The sequence below is a fragment of the Cavia porcellus genome, unplaced genomic scaffold (genome assembly GCF_034190915.1).
Source record: "Cavia porcellus strain 051 isolate PalLab524CR breed Dunkin Hartley unplaced genomic scaffold, mCavPor4.1 scaffold_7, whole genome shotgun sequence".
NCBI lineage: Eukaryota > Metazoa > Chordata > Mammalia > Rodentia > Caviidae > Cavia > Cavia porcellus.
The window spans coordinates 35,871,407-35,888,534 of NW_026947490.1; positions in this window are offsets into that span (position 1 = coordinate 35,871,407).

Genomic DNA, 17,128 nt, shown 5'->3' on the forward strand with positions numbered 1-17,128 from the left:
CTTGGGACGAGAGAATTCATCTCCCTCTGTTTGGAACTCTCCAAGCTGTATTATGTTGAATTCTAAGTTAACTATCTCAGGGAGCCTTTGTACCTGCTGTTATCTATCTACCGTCTTTGCTTCTCCACTACAATTAACTGTTCAAAGAATTATAACAATAATACTTTTCTAGCACCATGTATGGGCCATTGCCAGTGGGAGGACAGGCAGACCCCAGCCTTTCCCCGAAAGTCAGTGCCATTCACAGATATTGTGGAGAGAGAACAAGGACTCACCAAGAAGCAAGCTCTCCCTGTGAACCAGCACTATGTGCTGACCACTACCAGTAAGGGGACAGCCAGCCCCAGCCCCTTCCAATATGTGGGCTGGCAAACAGGTAAAGCCAAATGAACCTCCCCTGTAAATGACCAGCTGATCAGAGAAACACGGGCTGTGATGGTGGCTATTGAGGTGAAATGCAATTGGATGCTTGAAGTGCTGAATGCTTCATTGACCTTGCAGGTCTAGCACTGATGGTCTGATCATCTATTCAGAAGATATTGGTATGCAGTGTGGCACCTAGGGAGAATCTCCTTCTGAAGGGGGTAGCCATTGTTAATTTCCTACTATCTTCTTTTGAAGTCCTGTGTCATTTTCATTGTTTTGTTGGGTTGGGTTGTATTCTGTTTTGTTACTTTTGATTTTGTTATATCTGATGGCTTGGGTAGCTATTTCAAAGACAGCATGATCTATTGTTATAGCCATTTTGGATTTACTATTGTCTTGTTTTGAAGTCCTTTCTTGCATTCATTTTTCTGTTTTTATTGATTCTATTGTGTTACACTTTGCTTGATTTTTCCTGTGTCTAAAGGTATGGCCAGCTTTTTTTATTTTAAAAAGATTAAGGTAAAAGGGGACATAACAAAATAAATCAGAACAGACATTTTAAGCAACAGTGCTTCACCACAAAACAAAACAACATAACAGTAGCTACCATAGTGTCTCTTTCCTTGAAATAGTTGAGTATACCTTCATAAACTATAGTATCAAAAATAACAAAATAGTATAAAACCATTCAAGAGAATGAAAGCATTACAGGGTATTCAGAACCAACAAACAGAAAATGAACAATGGTTACTATATTATCTCCTTGTCCTTAAAAATTTTGCTTATACTATCACATATAATAAAATCCAATAAAATACAACATGATAAAACCGATGGAGACAGAAGAACAAAAGCTTGGTAGGACTTCAAAACAAGATGATATTAAATCAGCACTAGTTATTACAATGTCTTTTTTTCTTCCAAATAGAGGTTCATATCATCACAGACAACAAAATCAAACAACACAGAATAAAACTATTCCAGTTAATAAGTGAAAACATTATAAGGCTTCAAAGCAATATAATGCGGAATAATGATTACCACATACTTTTATATATTCTTACCATTTCTTACACTTGGGAGACTATACAGTATTTATACATGTGAGTTTGATTTATTTTGCTTGTTAGTATGATCTCAAGTTGCATCCATTTATTTATAAATATTTCAATGTGATCATTTTTTATAGCTGAATAGAACTCCATTGTATAAAAATACCACAATTTTTTTATCCATTCCTCAGTTGATGGACACTTAGATTGTTTCCAAGATCTGGCTTTTACAAATTGTGCTACTATAAACATGGGTGCACATGTATCACTGTGGTATGATGTTTTTGATTCTTCTGGGAATATGCCTAGAAGTCGAATAGCTGGAACAAATGGGACTTCCAATCCCAGCTTTTTGAGAAACCTCCAGACTGACCTCCACAATGCTTGTACCAATCTACACTCCCACCAACAATACAGGGGAGTTTCTTTCTCCCCACAGCCTCTCCAGCATTTGTTGTTGGCAGTTTTCTTGATCCTGGCCATTCTTTCAGGAGTGAAATGGAATCTCAGTGTGGTTTTAATTTGCATTTCTCTAATGAGTAATGATGATAAACTTTTTTTCATGTATTTATTTGCCATTTGTATTTCTTCTTCTGAGAACTATGTATTCATCTCAGATGCTTATTTTTGGATTAGATATTTGAATTTTGAATTTTTTTAATTCTTTATATGTTTTAGACAGAAGTCCTTTGTTTAAGGGACAGTTCACTAAGATTGTTTCCCAGACTGTGGATTTTCTTTTCACTCTACTGGAGATTTCTTTTGATGTGCAGAAACTTTTAATAAAATGTGATCCCAGCTGTTGATTCTGGGAAGTGTTTCCCGTGTGGTTCGTTCCTGTTCATGAATTCTCTACCTACCCCTATGTCTTGATGGTTTTTACCTAATTTGTCTACCAACAGATTTAGCGTTTCTGTTTTAATATTCAGATCTTTGATCCACTTAGATATTAATTTAGTACATGGTGATAGGCTTGGGTCTAGTTTTAGTTTTCAGCATATGGACAGCCTGTTTTTCCAGCACCATTTATTAAAGAGATTGTGGTTCTCCCAGTGAACATGTTTGGCCCCTTTATCAAAGATAAGGTGGTTGAGTGTGTTTGTAGTTGTGATTATATCTTCTAATCTATTCCATTGATCTTTGGCTCTGTATCATGTTGATTTTACTACAATTGATTTGTAGTATAACTTCAAGTTAGGGATTGTGATGCCTCCTGCCTTGCCTATGTTGCTTAGAATTGTCTTTGCTATTCTAGGTCTCTTCTGGTTCCAGATGAATTTTAGAAGTGATTTCCCTAGATCTATGAGGTATATTAATGGTATTTTTATTGGGATTGCATTGAATCTGTATAACAGTTTTGGGATAATGGCCATTTTCAAAATATTTATTCTTCCTATCCATGAGCAAGGGATGTCTTTGCATTCTCTGAGATCCTCTTTGATTTCTTTTTCAGGGTATTATGATTTTCCCTGTATAGGTCTTTCACTTCTTCCATGAGATTAATTGGTAAATATTTTTTTTTTGGTTGCTAGTGTGAATGGTGTGGCTTATCTTATTTCTCTGTCAGTGATTTCTCTGTGAGTGTATAGAAATGCTATTGATTTTTAAAGCATTGATTTTGTTTCCAGCTACATTGCTGAATTTATTTATTATATCTAGGAATTTTCAATGGAGTTTCGGGGGTCCTCTATGTAGGGTATCATGTCATTTGAAAATAATGATAATTTAACTTCCTCTTTTCCTATCTTTACCTCTTTTGTTTCTCTCTCTTGTCAAATTGCTCTGGCTAGTATTTCCAGTACTATGTTGAATAGGAGCAGTGTAAAAGGACATCCTTGTCTTGTGCCTGATTTTAAGGCAAAGGACTTCAGTTTTTGGCCATTTAGTATGATACTGGCTGTTGGTTTGTCATAGATGGCCTTTATCATATTGAGGTAAAGAACATCTATTCCAAATTTCTATAAGGCTCTTATCATGAATGAATGTTGGACCTTATCAAAAGCTTTTTCTGCAACTATAGAAACGATTATGTGATTCTTTTGGCTTTATTGATATGGTGGAATACATTTATTGATTTACATATGTTGAACCATCCCTGCATGCTTGGGATGAATCCCACTTGTTCATGGTGTATAATCTTCTTGATGATTTGCTGCATCCCATTTGCTAGTATTTTATTGAGAATTTTTGCATCTATGTTCACTAGGGAGATTGGCCTGTAGCTCTCTTTTTTAGTTGGGTCTTTCTCATGTTTTGGTACTAGAGTAAAATTTGCTTTCAGGAATGACTTAGGAAGGATTGCTTCCCTTTCAATTTCATTGAAGAGTTTGAGGAGTGTCGGCATTTAGTCTTCTTTGTATTTCTTTTAGAATTCCGCAGTGAATACATCTGGGCCTGGGCCCTTCTTTGTAGACAAGGACTTAACTACATTTTCAATTTCAGTAATAGAAACTGAGTTATTCAGCAGTTTTACATCTTCTTGACCTAGCTTTGGTACTTCATATGTTTCTAAGAATCTGTCCATTTCTTCTGTGTTATCAAACCTATGGGAGTAGAGGTTATTAAAATAGGTGCTGATGATCTGTATTTCTACAGAGTCAGTAGTGATTTTGCCTTTTTCATTCCTTAGTGCGTGAATTTGAGCTTCTTCTTCCCTTTTTTAAATAAGATTGGCTAGGGGCTTATCAATTTTACTTATTCTTTCAAAGAACCATCTCTTTGGTTCATTGATTCTTTGGATTGTTTTCTTAGTCTCTATTGCATTAATTTCTGCTCTGATTTTTATAATTTCCTCCCTTCTTTTGGCTTAACTTGCTCTTCTTTTTCTAGTTGTTTGAGGTATAACATCAAGTTATTTATTTGTATTTGTTCTGTTTTCCTGATGTGGGAACTCAGTGCAATAAATTTTCCTCTGAGGACAGCTTTTATTGCATCCCATAGATTCCACTAAGTTTTATTTGTATTTTTGTTTGCTTGTAGGTATTGCTTAATTTCCTCTTTAATTTCCCCTGTGACCCACTGATTACTCAAGAGTGTGTTATTCAGTTTCCATGTGTTTGTGGATTTTTGCAGCATCTTTTCTCATTAATTTCTAATTTCAAAGTGCTATGATCTGTTAACATGCATGGGATAATTTCAACTCTTTTTCATTTATTTAAGTATGTTCTTTGGGCCAATATATGGTCTATTTTAGAGACTGTCCCGTGTACTGCTGAGAAGAATGTGTATTCTGATGTTGTTGGACAGAACACTCTGTATATGTCTATCAAGTCCATTTGTTCACAGGTGTAGTTCAGTTCTGTTATTTCTTTGCTGATTTTCTGTCTGGTTGATCTGGCCTCAATGGTGTGTTAAGGTCTCCTGTTATAATTGTGTTACTGCTAATTTGATTTTTCACTTCTATTAATACTTGCTTTGTATAACTGGGTTCTCGGGAATTTGGTGCATATATATTTAAGATTGTTATCTCTTCCTCTTGAAGTTTTCCCCTAACCAGTATGTAGTGACCTTCTTTATCTCTTCTGATCATTCTTGGTTTGAAGTTCACATTGTCTGCAAACAGAATAGCCACTGCCACTGTTTTTTAGGTTCCTATTGCATGAAATATTGTTTTCCATCTTTGTCTTTCAGTCTGTGGGTTTCCTTTTGTGTGAGATGGGTTTCTTGTAGACAACATATGGTTGGGTGTTGTTTCTTGATCCATTCTGCCAGTCTGTTTCTTTTAATTGGTGAATTGAGGCCATTTACATTAATAGTTATAACTGTTATATATTGGTTTATTGTTGACATGTTATCTTTATGCTGTTGCATCTTCATCTTTCCATTCCATTTAATTGTCTGCTTTGCTTAGTGGTTTTTTCCTAAGAGTATCTAAACTGTCTTTCAGTATTCTTTGCAGGGTTGGCTTGGTGAACATGAAGTTCTTCAGCTGTGTCATGGAAGTATCTTATTTCTCCATCCATTTTGAAGGACAGTTTTGCAGTCTAGGTTGGAAATCACTTTTCTTTAGGATTTAAAATACTTCACTCCATGCTCTTCTTGACTTTATTGTTTGTGCTGAGAAGTCTGCTGTGATTCTGATAGGTTTTCCTTCATAGGTGATCTGTCTTTTCTCTCTGAGAGCTTTTAATATTCTATTCTTTTGTTCGATTTCTAGGATGTTCATTATTATATGTCTGGGTGTAGTTTTATTTTGGTTATGGCTATTTGGAATTCTGTATGCTTCACTGATCCTGAAATCAGTTTCCATTCTCGTTTGGGATATTTTCAGCTATTACTTCTCTAAATATCCTCTTGATATCATTTGTGTTGTCCCCTTCTTTTTCATTTATCCCTATCAATCTTATGTTATTTTCCTTTGCATCATCTTGCAGCTGTTGAATTATTATTTCTTGATTTCTTATTATTTTTAAAATATCTTTCCTTTCCTTTCTCTAGCTGAAATCTTGTCTTCAAGGTCTGAAATTCTATCTTCACTTTCGTTGAGGTGGTTTTTACAACTTTCAATGGAATTTTTTATTTCCTGTGTATCTCTTTAAATCTGCTTCATGTGTTCTGTTTGTTTCTTATATTGTTCATCCAGGTATTCTATCTTTTTGTTTTATTCTCCTAAGATTTTAACTGTGTCCTCTTTAGATGTGTTCAGCATCTCTTTCATTACTTTTTTCAAATCTTCTTTTACTTGGGAGATTATTTCTAGTTTGAATTCCTTTGAAGCTTCCCGGATTGCTTCTTTATTTCAGCTGCTATTATTTCAAGTATTTCAGGTGTGTGGCATATATTTTCTTCTATGTACATAACTCCTAAGCTTTCATGGGATGGGATGGGTGTTTGAAATTGCATTTTGGTCTTTCATTTTGTCGCTTTCCTATATTTCCCTATTTCAAGTGTTGTCCTAAGGCTTCCTTTGGGCCTGTTGAAAATCATCTTGTATGCCCTCAGCTCCTAGGACTCTGGCCGCCCAGTTCCTGGGATTGAGCGAAGTTCACTGCATGGCCTAGGCAGGGCGCAAATGTGCAGAGCTGGTCAAGTGTGGCAGGAAGCTGTGAGGTTCCTTGACCACTGGGAGTGATGATCTTAAACTCTCGGGGTCAGGATGGTACATGGACACTCACCTCTGGCTGCCCAGTTCCTCAGATTGAGAGAGGATCACTGGGGGTGGTGCAGACAGACCCAAGACCTACAGAGCCGGTTGAGTATGGCAGGAAGCTGGGAAGTTCCTTGGCCAGTGGGAGCGATGATCTTAAACTGCCAGAGCTCAGGATGGTGTGTGGACACTCACCTCCGGCTGCCCAGTTCCCAGGATTGAGCTGGGCAGCTATTTTGAAGACAATAGATGTTATTGCAACTATTGTTGATTTTGTATTGTTTTGAAGTCCTATATCACTGACACTGGCTTGTTTTGATGGTTTTATGATTTTATTTTCCTTGGTTTTCTCCTCTTTAAAATAAAATTAAAATTAAAAAGTAGAAAAAAGCTAGTTTTTCTGCATGATGAGTAGGTGTAAGAGTCCAGTGGAAAAGAGGTGACAATTAGAAATTGTGCTTGTTGATCACCTAGTAATCTCTTTTTTTTTTTTTTTTTTTTTTTGCATTATATACTATGTCCATCCTCCTGTTCTAACTGACTCCTCCTGTTTTGCTTTGTCACATTGGGTTTTTCTTTGGTCTCTCTTGTTTTGTTTTTTGTTTTTTGGTTTTTTTTTAATCTTCTTTCTTTCCTCTTCAAAGAAAAAGTTATAAGAACTGTGGGAGTAATGGAAACCAAAATGTGTGATTGTTAGCATAAAAAAGAGAGGAAGGAAAGTGATCTAAAGGTTATAACTGCAAGTATATTTAAATGTATAGGATAGAGAACCATATTGCTGAGTTTTTGTTGGATCATTGAACAGAACTGTCTGCAATCTCACTGTATTAATGTCCACTTTGTATGCTTTAATTTTGTACTCTGGACAACTGTTTCTAAGATGACAATGTGTGATCTATTAACTGGTGAATTCTTACTGTATTTTTTTCCCTTGAAATTCTGTATTATTTCTAGCCTTTTACTGTTTTGCTTCACTTAGTTTTTTTTTCTCTTTAAATAAACTTTTTAAAAAAGAAAGAAATTATGCTGCAGGTAACTGGTGACAGATAACCTTTGAATGAGGAAAACAAAGAAATCACAAGTTTTAAGGACGTTTGAAGGACAAACATGAGGACTGTGATGGTTGGGCACTGAGACCAAGGGTCACTGAAGGACACTCCACACTGAAGACACCTACAGCTGCTGGGATGGAGACAGGAGAGGGAGAGGAGACAGTGATGTCTGTCCTTCAAGGGCTCTGTGTAGATCCCCAGTGGCTGAATGAGCCAACACCAAATCCTCCAATAGATAACCAACATGGAGGTTCATGGACCATTTATCACTGACTGAAAAGACCAATGGCCATCAGCAGCCCAAACCCTGAAAATGCTTAGACCTAACAACACTCCTCCACAGACCTTAGCCCCACACCACTCCTTCCCTGCTCCATCCCTGCCACTGCTTCTTGCATTCCTGCCTCCTCCTGTCCATGCTCTGTCCTTCTCAGTTACCTATAGTTCCCAGAATGCACCTGGAAATCAACATCACCCCTCTGTGCTCCATACCTGTGCTCCCCAGGCCTGGGGCATGTTCTCTGCCTTGACTCTGAGAAGCCTCAGCTACCTGGCAAATCTAAGGAACACAGAGTTCTGCCTCATCCACCAAGGAGGTGGGAGCTGTCCCTTTCAGCATGACCCATAGGATCAGGACCAGAAATCCACCTTAGGAATTCCACCACAAATGACTTTCTGCATTCTAATTGTCCTGGCAGCCATAAAAGCCCACTGTGGTCACAGAATCATCTCAGAAAGGTGACACAAAAACCAAGAAAGTCTTCTGGAATGAAGAAACTCAGGCAGGTGATTTCACTTCCCTTTAACTAGCAGCTGGTGATGCCCTTGCTGTCACCTACACATAGAGAGTCACAGACAGGGGCAGGGCTGCTGGTGGGAGACACAGCAGTGGCTGAGTGCTGCATCATCTTTCACACTGCACCCCAGGGTTGTCACTAAATCATGCATCAATTCTGTGACACCGTATAGATCTCTTTTCTGCAAAACAACTTACTTCTGCCTCCCACAAACCCTGGTACTAAGTACTGATGTCCAGGGTCTAAACTCCAACAAGAGTGGATTAGACAGGATGAGGGACACAGTGCATACCTACACTAACAGTGACCATGGTGACCACACAGAGTGCACTTGAGATTCCCACCACAGACTTCCCTTAATGCAAAGTAAAGGGACTCACATGTGATAGAAAAGTGAAGAGGGTCATTGGGCAGGGACCAGAGATGAGGACTGTGACTAGTACAGCCAAAGCATGTGTAGACCCCAGCCTGGTCCAGGCTCAGAGGGGAGATGAGGAAGGAGCTGTGGTTCTGCTGAGAACAGTCCTAGAGGAAGGAAGCTCCTCCCACCCTGCATAGGATGTAAGTGGCATAGGAGTAGAACAGGTGACACAGGAGAGTCACACTTCCTCCTGAGGCCGCCTGAGCACCTGGGTGTGCTATGAGAAACAGTTTGTCCTTATACACACCAGGAGGGAATAGAGCCCAATATGAAAATCATAGTAAAATAGCCCCACTTCCTTATTGCCTGAGAGAGCACAAAGAAACTGAAAGGGAATTCACACTGTGGCACTGCATGAGGAATCTGGATCACCAAACCCAAAATTTCTCCTTTGTAATTTCCCAGCAGCCAGGACAAAAGAGGGCCAGGAGGCTCTCCCCATGTGGTGGCACCTGATGTCTCCAGCCTCCTATGTGAGAGAGCAGAGACCACAGGTAACACCGAGGAATGGGAAGCCCGACAGCTGGGATTGAGACAGGGCAGGGCCTGTGCAGTGACCATCTAGACCAGGGAAAGGGCTATAGAGAGTCACACAGGGCACAATGTCCCTGATGTCCTCACCTGTCACCACAAGCTCCAGTGACTCACTGAATCCTGACCAGATTCCTTGCTTTGAGCATTCACAGGAATAAATCCCTGCATCAGCATGTGTTGTAACCTTCAGGGAGAAGGCCATCACCTCTCTGGCCCCTTCTGGGTATCTGTCATACCACTCTCCTCTGGTTTCTTCATGATATACATGTACTGCAGTCACCCTTGGACCAAGAGGAAGGAGAGGCCCCACCCCATTCCCAAGGCTCCCAAGCTGCTGATGCTGCAGCTGTGGGACAGAGCCAGGATCTGAGATGTCACCTTGGGTGTGAACCCAGGCCACTTCTTCCCCTGACAGGTGCCTCCAGGCAGTGGAGGAGCTTCTGCCCTTCACCTGAAAGGTGAGTCATTGTGGGGTGTGAACTTATCCTCAGCCTCTGACACCACCTGTCTGGGACAGGAGCCCAGCCAAAGCATGTGTAGACCCCAGCCTGGTCCAGACTCAGAGGGGAGATGAGGAAGGAGCTGTGGTTCCGCTGAGAACAGTTCTGGAGGAAGGAAGCTCCTCCTCCCCTGCACAAGATGTAGGTGGCATAGGAGTAGAACAGGTGACACAGGAGAGTCTCCCTGAACGAGCAGAGTCTGCTCCCCAGCTAATTCTATTCATCACTAAAACACTTGAGTTTAGAGTGCACCTATGTTCCTTCCTCACTCAGTTTGCCATTTGTACAAAGTTTAGCATAATCAACTGTATGACAGTTCAATAGTTCCCTGTACCCATAAATGTCTGGAAGCCAATGGTCAGCACTGTGAGTGATTCTTTTAAATGTATAGGCCACCACATTTTATAATTGTAGTGGTCAACAGAAACTCCTATTAATTTCATGATGGCCCAAGAAATTTAGTATAAAATTGTTTGCACAAGTTTTTCTCTCCTCAAGTGCATACACACTGCATATATATTCATCTCCAGCAGATACCCGTGCATCTATCCTCTCTCACCTAGCTACCCTTTTACCTACCACAGATCTCTCCAGCAACCCTTACAGGTCTCTCTCTACATCTAGCACCTATGTACTGGCCACTGTCTGACTGTCTGAGTATATATTCACCTCTGTGTTACACACACATACACACACCCTCACCTGATTTCCAGAGCAGATCAGTCACCTCTCAAGCACTCCTGGGTGCCTATGTGCAAACTGAAGCTCCTGCATACACACAATTACCTTGCCCACTTTCCTGGACTCTTCCATGTAGCAGGCATTGTCCTTCCCAAGCACTATACTGCTGGCTTCTCCCTTCTTATCCCAGCCTGGGAAGGAATCCTCTAAATCCAATTTCCACTTTCTGCTGTCCCCACTGACATGCACTGGTAGATATTATGTTTACTTGAATCACTGTCCAGTGCCTTCCTCTGTCTCCTCCCACATCAACCCAGCCCCTTCCCAATTCTCATCCTTACCATGGAGCATGGAATTCTACTTATATCTGTCTGTCATCTCTGTCCTCTGTCATAGCCTGTGGTGGCACTGGTATCACAGAGGCTCCTGAGCACTGATACCAGTCCACACAGTTCTGTGGGGTGCTGAGCACACTGAGACCTTATCCTCATGCAGCCCCATCGCTGCATGTGCTCTGGTTGTGGACGAGGCCTGGTCAGCACCCCTGGCTTCTCACTAACATCTCACTGTCCCCACAATGACTCCAGCATGTCCCCTGTATATCCTCTACCACAGGAAACCCCACCACAACCTGCAGCCCTCCTCCTGTGACTGACACCTGCAAATGTCCCCATGGCCCACTCTCTGCTGTCTGCTCTCACACTTCTCCACCTCATCTGTCTCCTCCCATCTCAGCAAGTATACACATTATGCACTGTGCTCCTGATCATCTCCTTCAGAGGGCAAGGCTATCTGGGTGTCCTCAGCACATGTAGCAATGTTAAGGTCATTGGCAGGGCCTCATGCATCTGCACTAAGTGAGAATGAACTTTGCTTTTGGAGAAGCAAAGAGGGAAAATGAGAATCACACACACAGAGCTGGAGATGCATGCTCTGTAGAGATGGAGGAACAGTGAGCATTACCCAGCAGCTACAGCCTCTGTGCAACCTCACTCAGAGTGCCACAGCATTGATGGTCTCAGACAGCATCTGCCCTCTGCCTCCACCAATAATAACCCTGCTGTTTCATTATATGAGAGCACAAACACCCATAAAACAGAGTCACTCATCTCCCTTGCAAAAATAATGTACACAGAGGCTCACAGAGCAGACAGGCATCGAGTTATGCATTGCGATTCAAATCTGTGTTTTGACTTTGGGAACCTTGGCCTGAGACAACTTCTCCTACATCAACAGACATCAAATGGAGAAAATGCAATCTCAATCAAACCATTGCCACTGCATCCTCAGGGGACCAGGTCCTGTGTGAGGTCTCCAGTCCAGTGCCGCATTCCCAGTGCCTCACCTGTGCTGGCCATGGGCACTGTGGGAGGCTTATCAGGGAAGACTGTGGATAGCAAGTCAGGGGAGGCTCTTTCTTGCCTCAGCCCAAGACCCTCAAGCTCCTCCCACCCTCAGCCCAGCCTCACTCACAGCTCTCAGCACTGAAGGGAGGGAAACTCACCACTGTGAGCCCAGATCCTCTGCTACAGGGCAGATACTAAAGCAGAGAGACCTGCTAAAAGACATTTACCTGGAACCCAGCTGACCCCCAAACCTGGGCTCAGGACACAGAGATGGGGTCAGGATCCAAAGGTTTCATCCAACCCCAGCAAGGAGTTCACAGAGGAAGAACACTGTGAAGAACCTTGGTGGTAGATTTGGCACAGTTCTTCACGCTTCTACCACCTATCCCTGAAGTGTTCACTGAGTCCAAACAGCAGAGCAAGCCCAGCAGGCATGCCACTGCCTCAGCCAGATCTCCACAGCTGCCCAGTCTGCAGTTCACACTTTCAAAATAGTGGACATCAGGGGATGGGCAACTTGGATGCCAATCCTTGTCACTATATGATGAGATCAACTACTAAACAGGAAGGGAGGAATAATACAGCTTTATGAACATGGCAGACAGATAGCAGCAGCTATGGAGGCTGAGAGACACAGCTTAGAATCCAGGAATGGTGCAGAGTGAGGAATCCTAAGCAAGAGGAGATATACCCTGCTGACCCAAGAACGACATGGGCTGAGAGAAACCAACTGGGAATGCAATCCTGGTGCTATAACAGGAACAGATAAAGCCTCAGCATGGAAGCTGGAGCCCGAGCCAGTGGAAGCTGTGATTTGGATTTCCTGCCTCCGCTGCTGCGTCTGAATCAACTCAGCAGGGAGAGAGATGCGTGAAAGCTCTGAGAACAGGAATCAGTGAATGGAGTTGAGAGCGGGATGGGCGGGGAGCCGTGCATCAACCTGCAGTGAGTGAGGGAAACTGGGGCTCTTCCACGGTCTAGGAGGCTCCAACAGAGGACATTCTGGGACCGGGCAGACTTGCCAGAACAGGGCACTATAGTGACTTCAGTCACATATCCCCCTCTCAAGTGGGATTGGTGAGCAGTGCCTAGCCTATGTGACACTGCTGGCTGAGACCTAGTAGGCTAGTACAACCCAGGTCCCAGCACCAGGAGGTGCACCCTAGCAGTGAAGCCTTTGGTAGGTTGACCTGGAGGGGCGGGCCCCACATAGGCTGCCCAGTCTGTAACTCCCTGGTGTGCTGTGATGGGCGGGAACACCTAGCTGGAACAATTCAATCAGACTGTAGCTGGTAGGGAAGGAAGCTGGGCCTCCTATATACACTTGCATATATAAGGAACAAAGAATGTGGGAAGAGGGAGCAACAAGAAAGACTCTTCGGCCCCCAATCCTGAGAAACAGGCAATAGCAGACACGGCACCAATAGACATAAAGCACTATCTCCAGAACCTCATAGACGAGTTCAGGAATGAAGTAATTAATGACCTGAAGCAAGACATAAACAGAATGGTTGGAGAACTGCTAAGCACTACCCAAGAAAAAACAGATGGTGGAATGGAAGAACAGAAAAAGAGGGGAGAATTGTTTGATGGAGAAAATAGAGAAAACATAGAATACGTGAAGCAGGTTCAAAGAGATTACCAAGAAACTAAAAACTCTATCAAAAACTGGAATAACAGCTTGAAAGAAACTAAGGATAGATTATCTGAACTGGAGGGCAGACTTGTAATATGGGAGAATGAAATGAAAAACTTCTTAAAAATAACAAAGAAACAAACAGCAATAATACAAAGACTAGAAGATGATAAGAGGATCTATAACTTAAGAATTAAGAACATCAAAGAGGAGGTAGGGACACAAACAAATGAACTACAAAAGCTATTCACAGAAATAATCCAGGAGAATTTTCCTAATTTAGCAAAAGGTAAAGATACTCAGATGTATGAAGCATACAGGACCCCAGCCACCTACAACCCAAACAGAGCTACACCCAGGCATATAATAATCAAAATACCAGAAATCCAATATAAGAACAGAATATTAAAAGCCATAAGAGAAAAGAAACAGATCACTTACAAGGGAACACCCATCAGAATTACAGCAGACTTCTTGGCACAAACCATCAAATCACAAAGAGCGTGGGGGGAAATAATTCAAGCTTTGAAAGATAATAACCTCCAGCCAAGATTGATATATCCTGCACAACTATCCCTGGAAATTGATGGAAAAAGAAGGTGCTTCCAGGATAAAGAGGAACTAGGGGAATATGCAACCACCAATTCAACTCTACAGAGAATACTGCAGGATATTCTAAAAAAGAAAAATACAAAGAATCCAGAAATAGTGGCAGAGAGGCCACAATGAATGGAGCACAAAACTAAATGAAGAAGACAAACTGACAACTAATGACAGAAAAAGAGCTCAACAGAAATGAGGCAGAGAAGATTGGATGATAGGAACAGCTATTTTGGAGAAAACGACATCATAATAGGTAATGCTGATTTAGTATCATCTTGTTTTGAAGTCCCATCAAGCTTTTGTTTTTCTGTCTCCTTAGGTCTTAACATGTTGTATCTTATTAGATTTTATTATATGTGATAGTATAAACAAAAACTTTTATAGACAAGGAGATTATATAGAAACCATTCATTTTCTGTTAGTTGATTCTAAATACCCTGTAATACTGTCATGGTTTTACATTGTTTTGATATATTTGATGCTACAGTATATGAAGTTATACTCAAAGATTTTAAGGAAATAGACAATATGGTAGCTACTTTTATGTCAGGATTACCTTGTGATGAAACACTATTTTGCTTAAATGGTTATGTTTTGATCTGCACTGTTTTGTTGTTATGCCCTCTTTTATCTCAATCTCCATTTTATTATTTACTTTTTTATTTTTATCCTTTTAATTAAGGGAAAAATTAAAAATAGCAGGATATATTATAGTAACCCACTTTGATTTTCTATTAACTTGATTGAAGCCCTGTATTGCTCTCACCATCTTGTTTTGCCTGATGTTCCTCTATTCTGTTTTGCTTGATAGTACCAGGTTCGAAAGTTTAGACAACAGCTGTGAAGATACTGGGATTCATTATGATGCCCATTCTGGTTGACTATTATCTACTTTTGAAGACCTGTAATGTCGCCAATGTTTTGGTTTTGTTGGTTTCATTCTTTACTGTTTTGTTCAATTATTATAACTGATGATATAGGCAATTCTATTTGAGATAGCAGGAGGCATTATGGTAACCATTGTTGATCACCTTGTATTATGTTTTTACATTATCTATTATGTCCACCCTTTTGATTTGACCGACTCTATTCTGTTATGTCACATTTGGTTTTACTCTCTTCAAAAAAAAGTAATAAGAACTGTGGGAGCAATAAAACCCAAAATGTGTAATAGTCATTGTACAAAAGAGAGGAAAAGAAAGTGCTCTAAACGATGTAACTGCATGTATATTTAAATGTATAAGATAGACAATGATATTACTGAGTTTTGTTGAATCATTGAACAGAACTGTTTGCAGTCTCACTGTTTGAATGTCCACTTTATATGCTTTAATTTTGTAACTTGAACAACTATTTCTAAGATGACAGTATGTAATCCATTAACTAGTGATTTCCTAATGTTTATTTTTTTCTGAAATTCTGCATAACTTGTACCCTTTTTCTGCTTTTTTTTTCTTTTTCTCCTTTAATAAAATTTTAAAAATAAATAAATAAACAGGAAGGGAGCCTGCACAATGCCAGACAATGCCCTTCTCCCTCCTCTGCTTCTCTGGGTTCTTCAGTGGGTTTCCTGCTCTGACCTTCCAACCACAATCACAAGGGAGATGAGTGACTCTGTCCCATGGGTGTGCAGGTCTACTGTCCACGAGATGAAGACATCACAGACAAGGAGGCATGGTTCAACCAGGAAGACTGTACCTATCCATGTAGAATCCATTTGAAGAGTGACATAGCTCTAACTGGGCTACAGATAGAAACCAAATCTGAAAATACAAGGAGGATATTTGGGGCCAGTGAGGGTGTCTACAGTCTAATACTTTTGTAGCAGATGGGTTCTCTGTAAAGGAAATTTCTCTGACATATTTTAGAACCCATTTCCTAGAACTGACAGTGCCCTTTTGCCATACTGCAAATTTGCTAAGAAAATAGCTCTTCTGTTTTTTATAAACACATGAATTGAAAGAGTGGCTTAGATATTGAGAGGTGACAGGTACACCCTTGCAGAAGCAGGTGCCACCAAATATACTTCTCTGGGATCTCATCAAGATGTGAAGGTCACTGCTCCTTCCATGTTACTCATCCCTCTACAGTGTGTTTAATGATGAAAGCTTCTCCTGAGTTATTGCAGCCCAAGGATGCTGCCCTACAAATCTCTCTTCATGGCGACATCATTGCAAGATTTTGGAATGGAAATGTTAATTCACTTAAGGTGATAGGAGCATTCTGTGTCCTCGGGGAGTATGTAAACTCTTGAATACCTGTTGCCTCCTTGCATTTTAAAAATTTATCTTACTTCTCATTAAATATTTGTGATAGACTTTCATGAAAAAGATTCAATTGGATATTTCATGTCATTATGAAAACACACATATGATTAATTTCATAAGATTTTTTTCCAATTCGAAGTGTGACCCAACACTGTATTTCTTAACTTGGTGGAGATTCTGATTTTTCCCATTGTAATTCATTTGACTGGCTGGAGTTGTTTACTCGGGAAAATTTTCATTTCTACAGTAAAGATTCAGTTCCAAGAAATGAGCAACCACCCACATTTCCCACCACCCGGAAAAGCTCTAAAATGTAACCTTACAGTTAAATTGTATAAAATCTGACAGGAAGGAAGGGCATCAGCTGTAACCACCTCCAGAGAATGACTGATACTCTGGATTTAAGACCCCTGTTTCTATCTGCAGAGAAATTATTCCTGTCCTAGGCTTTTCAGCAAATCATGATAGACACACCATCCTAAACAACATGTTCCCTGGGGTGGGTTAAGTGCAGGACTACGGCACTCAAGAAGGAAGGAAAATAAACATAACTGGCCATTGTTCAGAATTTAAGTTTGCAAGAACTTTTTGGAACATTTCTGGGGAGAACAAGGCCAACACAATTGCTATAATTTGGATAATGACATGGGAACTGAACTCATGCATCTGTAAGCAAAGAGGCACTCAGCTGGTCCCTGAGTCCCCAGAAATACAAGGCTGGCTATTGCTGAAAGAGGAGGTTCAGAAAGTGCCCCCAAGCCCAAGCTGTACCTAGAGCACAGCACCC